Source organism: Marmota monax, unplaced genomic scaffold (genome assembly GCF_021218885.2).
Source record: "Marmota monax isolate L192 unplaced genomic scaffold, Marmota_monax_Labrador192_F-V1.1 WCK01_AAM20220418_F8-fsc00454, whole genome shotgun sequence".
NCBI lineage: Eukaryota > Metazoa > Chordata > Mammalia > Rodentia > Sciuridae > Marmota > Marmota monax.
In genome coordinates, this window is record NW_026694720.1 from 255,005 (window position 1) to 268,192 (window position 13,188).

At 52.1% G+C, this 13,188-nt stretch overlaps 1 long non-coding RNA gene across 1 annotated transcript in view; it reads left to right on the forward strand.

Annotated features, from left to right (window-relative positions):
- The first annotated feature begins 3,983 nt into the window (after nucleotides 1-3,983).
- Nucleotides 3,984-13,188, forward strand: part of LOC124078882 (uncharacterized) — a 53,932-nt gene continuing 44,727 nt past the window's right edge. The window contains exons 1-2 of the long non-coding RNA XR_006847089.2: nucleotides 3,984-4,084; nucleotides 12,113-12,244. This is a non-coding gene — a long non-coding RNA (uncharacterized LOC124078882). The remainder of the gene's footprint in view (nucleotides 4,085-12,112; nucleotides 12,245-13,188) is intronic.

Consider the following 13,188-nt stretch of genomic DNA (forward strand, 5'->3'; position numbering starts at 1 on the left):
GCAATGGGCCCAAGATGCAGCCCGGGGAAGAGCATCCTGGGGGAAAGGCATGGTGGAGGAAAGCAGCTCAGGACCCGCAGCCAGGAAGCACGAGGAGCTCTGCTCATCAGGGATGAAATATGAACCCCTAAGACGTGCCCCCAGTGACCCACTCCTCCAGCCACCCGCTACCTGCCTGCTGTTACTGCCCAGGTAATCCCTACCCGGGGATTAATGCACTGATCAGGTCGGGGCCCTCATAGCCCAATCATTTCACCTCTAAACGCCCTTGCAGCGTCCCACACATGAGCTTTCAGGGAACACCTCACGTCTAAACCAGAACTTTCTGTTCTGTGGTCCCTAATGTGAGCTCTGGGACCCCGACAAATGGGTTCCACTCTGTGTGGGGCATTCGCCTACCTCTTCTTCCCTCGCCTGTGGTGGGCTTGGAGCTCTCCTTTGTCCCTGCCTCTGCCCATGCCGAGTCCCCTCCTCAGCCTCTGTGTTCCTCCTTCCTGCTCCAGTTGCATTCTGTCCCTTGCGAGCGTCACATGCTGTGCACCTCCCTTCCCCTCTGACCATGAAGCACTGGATGATGGCTATGATTCCTGGTCTCATTGTGACCTTAAGGACTCCATGAGTGACGTCTCATTTGTCTGAAGGTCGATGCCATTTTGTCACTTCCTGGTTAAATTCAATTGTGAAAACTGGACTGAGGCGTCCTGGTGTCCTGGCCTTTCAAGGACGGCCACCCCTTCATTCTTCCACTGACTTGGAAAAGATTCCTCAGTTGCTGAGTCTCTTCCTGCTTTGTGCTCAGAGCTGGGTGTGAATTTGTTTGCCAGGGCTGCTCTGGCAGAGGCCCACAGATAGCAGACTGGGTGGCTTAGGGGACAGACCTTGGCGGACTCAGAGCTCCGGGAGCCTGAGGCTGAGATCTAGGAGCTGCTGACTTGGTTCCTTCTGAGGGCTCTGGGGAGGGAAGGACCCGCTCCAGGTTTCCCCTTGAGTTGTAGGAGGTCGTCTTCCCACCGTGAGGATGTCAGCGTCTCCGAGGGGCATGCGCACTCCGGAAGGCACCATCCAGGAAGTCCCCAGTGCTGTCAGCACCAAGGTCAGCAGAGAACTGATTACACTGACCCTCCCCTGCCCTCGAGCTCCTTCATCCCTGCTTGAGACGAATGGTGTCGTCCTCCCACCCACATACCAACTTGCATGCTTATTGAGAAATGCTTCTTCAGGGATTTCACTGTTGTGTAAACATCACAGAGTGAGCTTAAGCCTAGATGGTTCAGCCTCCTTCACACCTAGGTCACTGTGGCATAGCGGCTGTTGCACAAGCAGGCTGTCATTGACCAGAATGTCATTGACCTTCTGATCCCTGGTACCTTATTTGGTGTCATGATCTTCTTAGATATAATCAAAGTAAGATGCGGTCATTAGGGCTAATCCAATATGATTGGTGTACAGATTTTGGATTTGCCAGTCTCTGTGATCACATGAGTATATTTCTTCAAATAAATCTTTCTCTGTGCGTACATATCCCGCTTTTTCTGCAAAACCCCTATACACCCAGGAAGACTTAGTCCTTCCCTTGAGTCCCACACCCCTCTGCACGATGGCACTGGGGGCTGGTGGAAACCATCCGTGGGCTTGTCATAGGTCCTCAAGGGTGGGGTCATGCTGTGTCTGTCTTCAAGCCGCAGCGCCTGAGATGGTGTTTGGAATCTCGTGGACACATACTAAATCCTTGCCCAGCGGATAGTTGACCTTCAGCAGCAGGAGTGGGTTCTGCTCCAGGAACACCCATGCTGCCATCACTGTCCTCCTCTGTGACCCAGGACAGAAGAGGAGGCTCCAACGTCACTGTCAGGGCCAAGACCTGAGATGGTGCAGGAAGAGGGACACGGGGAGGAGCACCGAGCTGGTGGGTGGGGAGCCCTTCCAGCAGGTGGAACCGAGGGGTTCCACGTGTTCATCTTCATGAGGCCAGGCCCAGGGTGGGACAGCCACTCCTGTACTTACGGACCATTCCTGCTATGCTGTGTCCTAGCAGAGAACCAAACAGACCCCGTTCCTGGCTTAAGGCTGGTAGAGCGGTGTATGTTGATAAATAAGCATACCAACCCATAGGTACTGGTGAATTGCAGAAGACGAAGGAGAGGAGCTGTAAGAATGAATGCAGGGAGGGTTGATTTAGAGCCATCGGTTGCTCTGAGGAGGTGGCAGTTAAGAAAAGACCGTGTGTTAGCTTTTCATGACTGTGACAAAATGCTTGACTAAAACCAACTTAAAAAAGGAAAGATTTATTTTGGTTCAGGCCTCAGAGGTTTCAGTCCTGCCAGCTGGCTCCATTGCCTTGGGCCTCAGGTGCAGCAGAACATCATGCCAGGGGCCTGTGGTGGGCGAGGCTGCTCATTTCATGGTGGCCAGGAAGCAGAGAGGGAGAGAAAGGGGTGGGGACAAGACATAGTCCCCCAGGGCACACTGTGAAGGACTGGCTCCCTTCAACTAGGCCCCACCTCCTTCAGCTCCCGCCACTTCCTCCAGCCCCTGCCACCCCAGAAGTCCATTCATCTGTGGATCCATCCATAGATTCACCCACTGAGGAAGGGGAACCCTCAGGATCCAGTCGCTTCCCCAGGTCCCCACCTCTGTGTATTGCTGCACCCCGGACCAAGCCTTCAACACAGGAACCTTTGGGGCACCTTCCAGACCAAACCACAGCTGATGGAAGGGACCATGATGGAGAGGGCATTGCCAGAGAGCTAGCAGGTCATCCCTGAGCCTAAGACTCCACCCAGAGCTTCCAGGCTAAGGCACCCCCGGTCCTTGGGTCTCTACCTCCCCACAACATCCAAGACCCTGGACATGTCCTCAGCCTGCCCAGAGACTCCTGACCAAGGGGAGATGCCTGTTGGAGGGATCCTTGCAAACTGAGTTTGACCACAGTGTGATGCTTTTCATCACAGTGAGTGGACTCTCGGGCCAACAAGAGGCAACACGGGCCCATCTTTTCCTGGATGTTCTATTCCTCATTCCTCCAGTCTTGTTTCCAGATCTCTGGCTGCTGGAGTCAAACTCCAGTCTTTGGAGGGGTCTTGGTCTCCTCTGTGTCTTTTTCTTCTGTTAGAGGTGAGGAAGGGTGGGAGCCACTTGGATAGGAGAAGGGGTGTGTGTGGAGGGGACTCCTGTGTCCCAGGCCTTCTGTGTCAGCCCCTGGCAGCTCCACTTCCCCTTAGATCTTCAGAGAAGAGAGGCGGTGGCCCAAGAGGAGATTCACTCCCAGCCTCCCCAGGGCTTAACCCAGCCTCCCCACAGCACCCGCTGAAGTTTCTGGCAGATCTTGAAACAAAAGGACTAAATGAAGAGTCAGGAAGGAGGAGGGGGCCAGTAGAGCCCCGAGGAAAAGAACTTCAAGAAGAGGGGTGCACGCACATTATTAATGGTTCTCTCTGGGCCTCGTGGCCTCTGGCTTGTTTTGTTTGGATGCTGCGAGATGAGCTGCAAACTCCTTTGCCACAGAGAGGAAAGCCTCCCCAGGGAGGTGCAGGCGCTGCTCCTGGACCTCCCCTGGCGAACCTGGGGCACATCACCTTGGCGAAGACAGGATACAAGAGAACCAGGTGGCTTTCCCTGCTGCTTCCTCCCCCCCCCCCCACCTCTACCATGACCTCCCTCCAGGAGAAGAAAGCTGGGCACTTGTGACAGCAGCTCAGACCCATTCAGAGTCCTGCAGCAGAGGAGAGAGACTTCGGTGTCACCCCCTTCTGCCCACATGGAAGGGACTTCTCAGAGCTGCGAGGTGCCAAAAGGCGAGGAGGGGAAGGGCCTCGGGGTGCTGGTGGGTGTGATAGGCCGCTGAGTTGGCTAACTGGTGTTTACCTGGAGGGGAAATGCTGCTGAACCGGTTCTTTTTGCCCTTGGTGCAGTCTGCCAACCACCCAAACAGGGAGTCTTGCAAAAAGGAATGTTTACTCATGAGGCACCAATTTCCTGGAGATGGGAGGCAACCTCAAATCCGCCTCCCTGGGGACAAACAGGGACTTAGAGAGGCTGCCTTCACTGCCAGCCATGACTCTTCACTGGGGCCTGCGGCTGCCAGGTGGGTAAGGAACAGGGAGAGAAGCCTGGCCTCTCCTCGGGGGTCTGTCTCCTCTTCTACCTCAAACCTAGGGTCAGGCTCCTTCTGAGCTTGACACGTAGGCTTGCTAATGCGAAATTCATCAACCCTGGATTTACCTAACCTGTCTTGTCCTCTTTTAAGATGAGGACACCGAGGTAGAGTAATTAAGATTTGCAGGGACATTGACCTGTCAGCTTTTACAATATCCTGCCCCAGAGTCCTGGAGGGGTACCTAGAAGTCTAGTCATTGCCCTGCACCTTCTAGGGACTGCACAGCTGAGTTATGGGCCTTCTAAGGTCATGGTCTGATGGACAGACATCCTGAGCAGCCAAGGAAGATCGCCCCTGCAGTGGTGGGGACCTCTCTGGTCCCTAGAACTGCAGAACCAGAACTGAGATGATGATCAACCAGACACAGTTTGACCAAGAAACTGCTTTATTGTGTAGACCTCCTGATACGGCCCCAGTTCTTCCTCTAGTTGAACCCAAAGCTCAATACCCTGAAGACAGGATGGAGACTCTTGATCTCGCTGGCTTCCCAGTTTGGCCATCTTGATTAAAGTTCCTCTCCTGCTTTTCGCCCTTTCTTTTTTCCCTTTTGGTTTCTGGGGTGAGTGTCCAGAGCTGGTTTGTTGGGACCCCCAGAGTTGGGGATCTGGCCTTGAACCCAGTGAGAGGGATAGAGTTTAGAGGTCTTTGGGGTTAAGGAGGCTGGGTGGTCTAAGGCATGAGGAAAGTGATTGGAGTAATGAATAGGGGAGTCTCTGGTGGTCCGACATGTGTAGTCAAATGGCCTTAGCTGTTCCCAGGACACATGTTCAGCCAATGACATCTTTAGCATTATTTGTGTGGAGCTTTTGACTATCCCCATGGACGTGTCAGTGGCTTCAGCTGGTTTGAGCTGGACAAGGCTTCCTCCAAACTGCCGAGAAACAGCGTTCACAATTGTGACCGTAGTGACCGGAGCTGTTGTCGGCCGTAAGCTAGTGAGGGGTTTGCTCATCATTTAGCTAAACAACATCTCAACTCAGCAATAAGAGAATTAACCAGAACAAGGGAAGATGAGATCCTGTTCAAGTTTTCTCTTGTTGTCAGAAACAAGTGTCTCAGGTTGTCTGTGAGAGGAGAGATCTCTGGAAAAGGGTTCTAAGGAGACGGGTGGGGGGCTTGGCTCAGGACCAGAGGGGTCCTCACTTGATGGAAAGGAACTTCAGCCCATGTCAGGAGAGGCACAGGTAGAGACTTAGTTGGAAAAGCAAGGCACACACCTTCAGGGGAGAGCATGCCCTCTGAAGAGTGAGACATGCTTTTGGGATTCTCTTAAAGAAACTTGGTGAAGGGTGGTCATGGGAAGGTGTGTGAGGTGACATCAGTCTGTCATTCTCAGGATCCTTAGGCTGATGAGGTCCCCATTATCTGATCCAGTAGATCACCTTGGAAAGTCCTCTGATTTCTAGATTCCTTAAAATACCATATCTCTCTTCACTTCATCTATTTATTGGTGGATTAACTAATCGTGCACAAAGCAATTTTTACAATTGGGTAATTTAAAGTGACTTTAAGATTTACAGATTTCCCAGAAATTTGGGATAACAGGCCTGGGAGAGAGACCGACTTGGGGAGTGACAGGCCTGGAAATATACACAGAACTTCAGAGTAACATTGTAAAATTCCTTGTCCTTCCTTTATGTCTCCTTTCTACCTATTTTAAAAAATTTCTTCCATCCTACCTCAGCATCTTTAGGACAAGAGATAGCTTTGCATTTGGAGCAAGGTGTCAGGGAGTTAGGTTCTTAGCCTCTCACAGGATCTGGGACACAGAAATACTGTCTCCTTAGATGGTTCCCAGGCTCTTGAGGAGGCACCTTTGCATTGTAGGAGGTTGACACCTTAGAGGGATGGAGAAAGAATCTATAATTTCAAATTTTCTAAAGCAAATGCTCTGAGGAAAGGTAGGCCAGGGCCTGCAGTCTGAATCTGGCTGGAGCAGATGGCGTCTGTTGGCGCTGGTTCTCAGCTTTGCATTGCTAGGACCAGAAGACCCTATGAGAACAACACAGGGGAGGAAAAGGTCATCAGGGGCACACAGTTTCAGAGATCTCAGTGCATAAATAGTTGAGCCCATAGCTGTGGACCCAAAGTGAGGTAGAACATCATGGTGGAGGTTGAGGCAGAGGAGAGCAGTTCAGGATAGGGCAATCAGGAAGCAGAGAGCTCCGCTCACCACCGACAAAATATAAACCCCCAAGGGACATCCCCAGTGACCCACCTCCTCCAGCCACCCCACCTGCCTGCGGTTACCACCCAGTTAATCCATATTACAACTCCATAATATCACCAACTCACTCTGAATCCTCTTGCATTGCCTCACATGAACTTTCTGGGGACACCTCGCATCTACACCATGACACATGGGTCTTTCTCAGGCAGGTGCTGAAGGGACTGGGTCATCCCAGGAAGATGCCGTGAGTTGCTAGGATCCCTGTTACTGTTTATTCAGTCCTCTGTGCAGGTTTGTGGGTGGTTGTGGTGTTAAACCAAAAATCTCTCGAGAGCAGGGAGCGCTCTCCTAAATAAGTCTGACTGTGCTTGGACTGGCATGGGCTGAAAATCTTTTCTGTCAGGAAAGCCAAGGGCCCCACATGTTCTGAATTGAGGGCCCCCTCTCCAGGAATTCCTCCAGTGACAAAGCCTCAGTTGAGGGTCCCTAGAGAAGAGAAGCCAGGTCAAGGAGAGATTGGTCAAGGCGAGGCTGTCCCTGTCCATCATGCTCCACCTACAGTTGTGCTCCTGTATCTAGAATGCAAACACGGGCCATGCCATTTATCCTGAACTAGAGAGAAGAAGCAAACCAGATGAGTCTCTCATCTGGAGTCAGAGTAGGGAGAGCTACTGACCAGAGGCCAGACCAGAACATCCTGGAAACATGGTCACATGTCCATATGGATGAGTTCATCTCACTTTGTCCTTATTGGTGACGTGATTGCTGAGGAAGCCTGAGCACAGGTAGATGTGTGCATGTTTCCCAGGGGTAACTCGCAGACGTCCATGCATGCGTGTTAAATACCTTTATTAGAGGGTATGTTAGCAGTGCACAGAACAGCTTTCATAAGAGGGTGAGTTTCTGGAAGAAGAGGCGCTAAGAGCTGTGGAAGGCTGGTCTTCAGCCATAGCCTGGTGAGGCAGGGCATGGCCTGGCGGAGGGCCTCTTGCTGGCTTGCTGTCCTCGTGTCAAGTTCTCACGTGGTGGAGGGAGAAGAGGGGCCAGCTCTCGGTACCTCTTCTCATGAGGGCCTCCCTCTCATGACCTCATCGAGACCTAATTACCTCCCAAAGGGCCCCGTCTCCGAACACCATTGGACTGGGGTCAGAGTTTCAATCTATGAATGTGGAGGACACAATTCAGTCCATAGGATTCTTCCTCAAAATTCATGTCCTTGCATGCAAAATACATGTATTCCACGCCAACAGTCCCCAAAGTCTCCACTCAAGCCAGCATCAACTCCAAAGTAAAGTCCAAAGTCTTCTAGGTCATCTCAATCAAATGCGGGTGGAGATGGGCTTGGTTCACCTTGAGGTGGGATTCCTCCACTTAGGAGCCTGGGAAGCTAGACAGTTACCTGCCTCCAACGCCCTGTGGGGCAGGCAGAGGAGAGGCACTCCAGTTCCTATGGGGAAGAAATGGGGCAGGAGCCGGAGGGGGTTGGATCCAGCGTGTCCAAAGCCCTAGCATGAATTCTGCTAAATGTTATTAAAGTTGGATGATAATTTCCTTTGGTTTGATTGTTCCCCAGGGCACTGGGTGGTGTGGCAGGTCTGGAGTCCCCACAGGGATCCTGTCCCATAGCTCTGTCCAGCACCCCATCCGAGGCTCTTCGGGGTCGTCTTGCTCTCTGAAGCTCTGGCAGAAGCTTTCTGGCTGTTGGAACCCAGGCTGTGGCCCTGGTGGCCTCTGATTTGCCTTTCGGTTGCTTTTCTCCCCCTTAGAGGATGGCCCACCCATGTCTGTAACTGAGCAGGTCCCTAGCATTCCCCTGTCTGTCCTGACGAGCCAGGTAGCTGGTCTGCAGCTTGCCTTCAGTACAAATGGGCAGGGCTTCTTCCTCCACACCCCATAAGCTCTTTGTGGGGCGACGGGCTGGCCGCCCTGGTGTTGTCAGCTTTGTGATTTGTGTAGGCTGAGAATTTTTCAAATCTTCAACTTCTGGTTTCTCTGTGCTTCACAACCCCCCTTTCAGCTCATCTCTCTCCTTTCACAGTTTACTCTAAGCCTCAGGAGGAAGCAAGCCAGTCCTCAGCACTTGGTTTAGAAATCTTCCAGCTAGATACCCAATGGCATCCCTCTCCCTCTCCCTCTCCCCCCCTCCCCCTCCCTTTCCCACAGGCCCTCCCCGCATAGAACACTGCGATAAATTTCAGTCAAGTTCTTTGCCACCTTAAAATGAGGACTGCTCTTCCCCTGTTTCCAATAACATGCTTTTAATTTTTGTCTGAGGATCGCCCTTAGCATTGATATGTCTAGTCTGCACTTTTAAGCCTTCACCTGTGACCCAGTTTCACAGTTGTGTTCACATTTTTAGGTATTTATCACAGCGGCCTTCCACTTCTCTGTTGCCAAAATCAATTTCTGTCTGCTCAGATGCTCATGACAAAATATTAAAGCTTCAACTATGGAAATTTATATGCTCCCTGTTCTGGAAGCTGGAATTCCCAAATCAAGACGTCAACATGGTTGTTTTCAACCATGGCTGGTGAGGCCCTTTTGGGGGGTGGTAGAAAACCACCCTCTCACCGTCTCCACATGACCAGCCAGGTCTCCCATGTCTCGGGAAGGCTGCACCCTCATGACAGCAGCTAAATCTAACCTTCTCCCCCCAACCCTGCCTCCAACACCATCAGGTCATGAGAGGTTGGATCTTCAACATATGAATTTTGGGGGTGCTCTGTTCAGTCCATAGCACCTGGGTAAGGCTGCTTGGGCCCCGAGCTTATGGAACCCTCTGGAAATCCCTCTGAAATGTGATTGCTTCTTGAATAATGAGATGGAAATCAACATTTATTGACATTCTTTTATATGCAAAAATCATCTTTGGGTTCTTTGCCTGTGTCACCCTGTTGACTGACTGAAGTTCTATATAATGGTACTTGATAATGACAAATGCTAGTGTCTCTCACAGACAGACATACAGCAAGCTCCACTCACCCTCCTAGCTGAAGGCCCATGGCTGCCTCATGGGATGAGGTCTGGGGAGGTCCCTAGAAGGTTCTCGAGGTACACCACAGACACGAATTTCAGGACATGTCCAAAGGCACAGGTCAAGATTCATTTAGGAAGCCAGACTTAGTCAGGAAGGCGAATAGGGAGTGTGTGTGCTCAGGGAGGGTCACAGTCTCTCACCAGTGAGACCCACCTCGGGGTCTTCCTCTTCTCCATGGTGAGCACAACAGGCACCAGGGCGGTGTCCACGGATGGGCTGGGTCCCTTTGACTGCGGAGCACAGAGCAGGGCACGGTGGCCTGGCTCCTTTTGACATCCCCAGGTTGACGCTGTCTAGTTAATGTGTACCACCTGGCCTGTCCCCGTCCCGGGGTCTTTCACAATCTCCGCCTCTGCTTTCCATCACTCTAAACGTACATTGGTGAATATTGCACAGTTGCATTCCTTTCCCTCCCTGCCCGCTGCGGCCTGCCGTCCTGTGTCCCCGTCCTGCCTCAGCCTGGCCTCCTGCCCGTGCCTGCTGGTCTGCAGCTCCTCACAGCTGCTCCTCCTCAGGCTCGAGCCAGAGCTGCTTTCCTGCTCTGAGGACCATCAGGAAATCTCCCCAAACCAGAAGGCTCTCTGGTGGTCCCCAGGCCTCTTTCAGGGAGGGGAGAAGCCCCCTGTTAGCCTTGGGTGCTTCAGAGGCTGGAGGGCGGCCCGCTGCCGAGGCCTGGGCTCTTCATGGGTGCTCTGTGAACACCTGCTTCCCACCACTCGGGGAAGAGGGTAGGGTCGTGGCCCCTCTGTGCTAACTGGAGTCTGTCCTCGGGATCTTATCACCACGCACACCCTGGGTGACCTCTCAGACGTGGTGGCATGGCATTTTGGAAGGAGTAACTGTCCTTCCCCTAAGTCACCTTTCCCTGGGCTCCTTGCTCCTTTCCTGTCTGTTCTGCAACATCTGGAGACACAGGACCTGCCTTCCCCTCCAGCTTTGGGCAGGACAATGATCCACGTAGGAGGGACAGAGAAGGGAGTCTGATTTGGGGGGTTGTTTTAGGGAAATAGAGTGTCTGGGACCCCAAAGGGAAGGACAGCTGGGCAGGAAGAGGCTCTACTGGCAGATGTCTGGGTGCTGGTGGGCTCTGGGGATGGGGAGAGGACAGTTGGTGCTGGGGAGGCCCGTGTTCCGCTTATTTCCCAGAGCAAAGGCTGTGGCACCCTCACCCTGCAGAGGTCCCCTTCCCATCGCTCTGGCTTGTGGTAGGAGATTGTCCCAGCTCTGGGCTGTCACCCCACCGTGGGAGAACCCCTCGTGCAGGAGTGAGGTGAGACACACCTGGGAGGTGTCCGGTTGAACAGTAGAGCGAGGTGGAGTTGGCTTTCCTTATGGGTGACTTGGTGTGACCTGGGGTGACCCTCTGGGAAGGAGACTCTGTGGAAATGGTGGCGAGGAACTGGGAGGACCTGACAGCTTTTCTGGCCACAGCCCAGCTCCTGGCAGGGGGAGAACGGGCCCTGGGAGTCTCATGGGGTCTTCATAATCACTCCCGAGAACTCACTGATCTCCCCCCGGGCTCCCTCCAGGACCAGGACGCTTTCTCTTTACTCGGGTGCTTTTTGTGTCCGCCTCAGAGGCACCTCTGGGCTCAGAGATCCGCAGCAGTTGCCTATCATGAGCAGATGCCGCTTGTTCTGTTTTGTTCGTTTGCTGCTGTTTGTGGCTCTGGGGGAGTGAGCCAAGGTGCTTCCCACAGAACGCCATCCCCAGCCCTTAAAATTAAAAAAAAAAATATATATATATGTATATATATATTTATTTAGACAGGGTCTCTCTAAGTTGCTTACGGCCTTGCTAAGTTGCCGAGGCTGGCTTTGAACTTGTAATCTTCCTGCCTCAGCCTCGGGATCTCTGGGATGACAGGCGTGAGCCACGGTGCCCAGCTTCACTTGGGCTGTAAAGAGCACCGGGCTGCTGGGATCCTCAACTCCACAAATGATAGCTGTCACACACTATTTTAAATACACTGATTTCCTCCTCAGGAAAATGTGGGGTTTGGGGTTCACCTGACTGAGACCTGGGGTTTGAGTGGAGAAGGAGGGGGCATATAACTTACGAAATGTTGAAAACCACTGAAGAATTTTCAGTGACTCTCTCTCACTGCCTGAGAACACTGCAGGGCTCTGGGGCTGGGATCAGATCCCATCTCTGTCACTCCACGGCTGGCTCCTGGCAGGGGCACAACTCAAGATGCTTAAGTGACGGGACTGAGTCCCCAACTCCAGGCTGGAGCCATGTTTTGGGCAAACCCAGAGAATAGCCTGAAAGCCATCTCCAAGGGGCTGGCAGCCCAAGGCTTGGGTAGACGTGACTGGCAGGCCATGCCTGAGCACCCAGCACCCTGGCCTTGTGCTGGGGGACCCGTGGGTGGCTCCTCCCTTCTGAACCTCAGAGCCCATTCCTTCCCTCGCTAGTAACTCTTCTCCAAATGCCTGCCTTGGCATATCAGGCTGAGGTCCAGTCTGCCCCTGTCTGGGTCCATCCCAGGGCTTCCTGACTCCCATATCTTGGGGGCCTATTTTGAGTTTGGGGTCCTATTGTTGTGTGTGAAAGTGGCTCAGGAGGATTTTCCCCCAGGAGAGCAGGCAGCAGGTATCAGCAAACTGACAGGGAGCAGAGAAAGGCACAGGTACGTGGAGGAGCAGGTAAGTGTAACTACGGAGAGGCCATTTCATAAAAATACTGCCTTCCTTATTTTTTTTTTAAAGTCACCTATTCTAAAGGTATTAACCTGGGTTTTTTTTAGGCACTGGATATTGAGCCCTAAGCGTGCACTTTGCCACTGCGTCACATATACAGCTTTACCCCGGACGTTCTTGACAGCTTCTTTGCCGGCTTCATGGTCCAATTGAAGAGATCAACTAGGCCAGGGCCAAAGGTATGTTCTTAGCTGGTGTCTGGTGCTATGGCTGGAATGTGGTTTGTGCCCTCCAGAATTTATGTTGAAATAATTTGATTTCTAGCTGACAGTGTTGCGGGGGGACCTTTAAGAAATGTGTTTGGGCCCTCAGTGCCGCTCTTGGAGGACTGGGCTAGTTCTGGAGGGGCCAGGTACGTTCTCGCCCTCGTGGGACTGGATTAGAGACTGCAGGGTGGGTGGGTTATAAAGTGAGCTGTCCCTCCTGTTCTGCCTCTTCTAACCTCTCCGCCATGATTTGACACAGCACATGGCCCTCACCAGAAGCAGCACAGATGCTTTATCCCCCGGCCTCCAGAACTGTGAGCTAAGTCAATCAATGTCTTCCCCTCTGTGTACCCAGTCTCAGGGGGTCAGTGGGTCTTTGTCCTTCTGGCGTTTGCAGCTGTTCCCGGCTGGGAAGCTGCACACTTAACAAGAGCCAATTATGCTTCCCCAAACCTGTTCCTGCAAATATATTTCCTGTGGTAATTACAGAATTAGGTAAATACTTCAGCACTGATGGAAAGTGAGCCCGAAAGTAATGGAGTTGCCATTTCTATGAAAATTAAGTCAAATGCTTGGGAGAGACTTAATAAAGGCAAATTGCTTAACAACTGCTGTCAAATTGAGTGCAGGCAAAGCAACGGTGAAATTTGGGGAATGATTATATAAATCTGGAAGGATTCTGGGCTCGGTTGCTTTTCAGTGTCTTTAAGTCCTTACTGCACTTGGAGTAAATAAAACAGATTTACTCCAAGTAGTAAGCAAGTGCCAAGGGACGGTCAAGTATTTATTCATATTTAAGCTAAAATATGGTGTGGCCAGCCGTGTCTTTATCATCTTTCTTTTTTTATTGTTTTTTTAGTTGTAGTTGGACACAATATCTTTATTCATTTGTTTTTATGTGGTGCTGAGGATTGAAC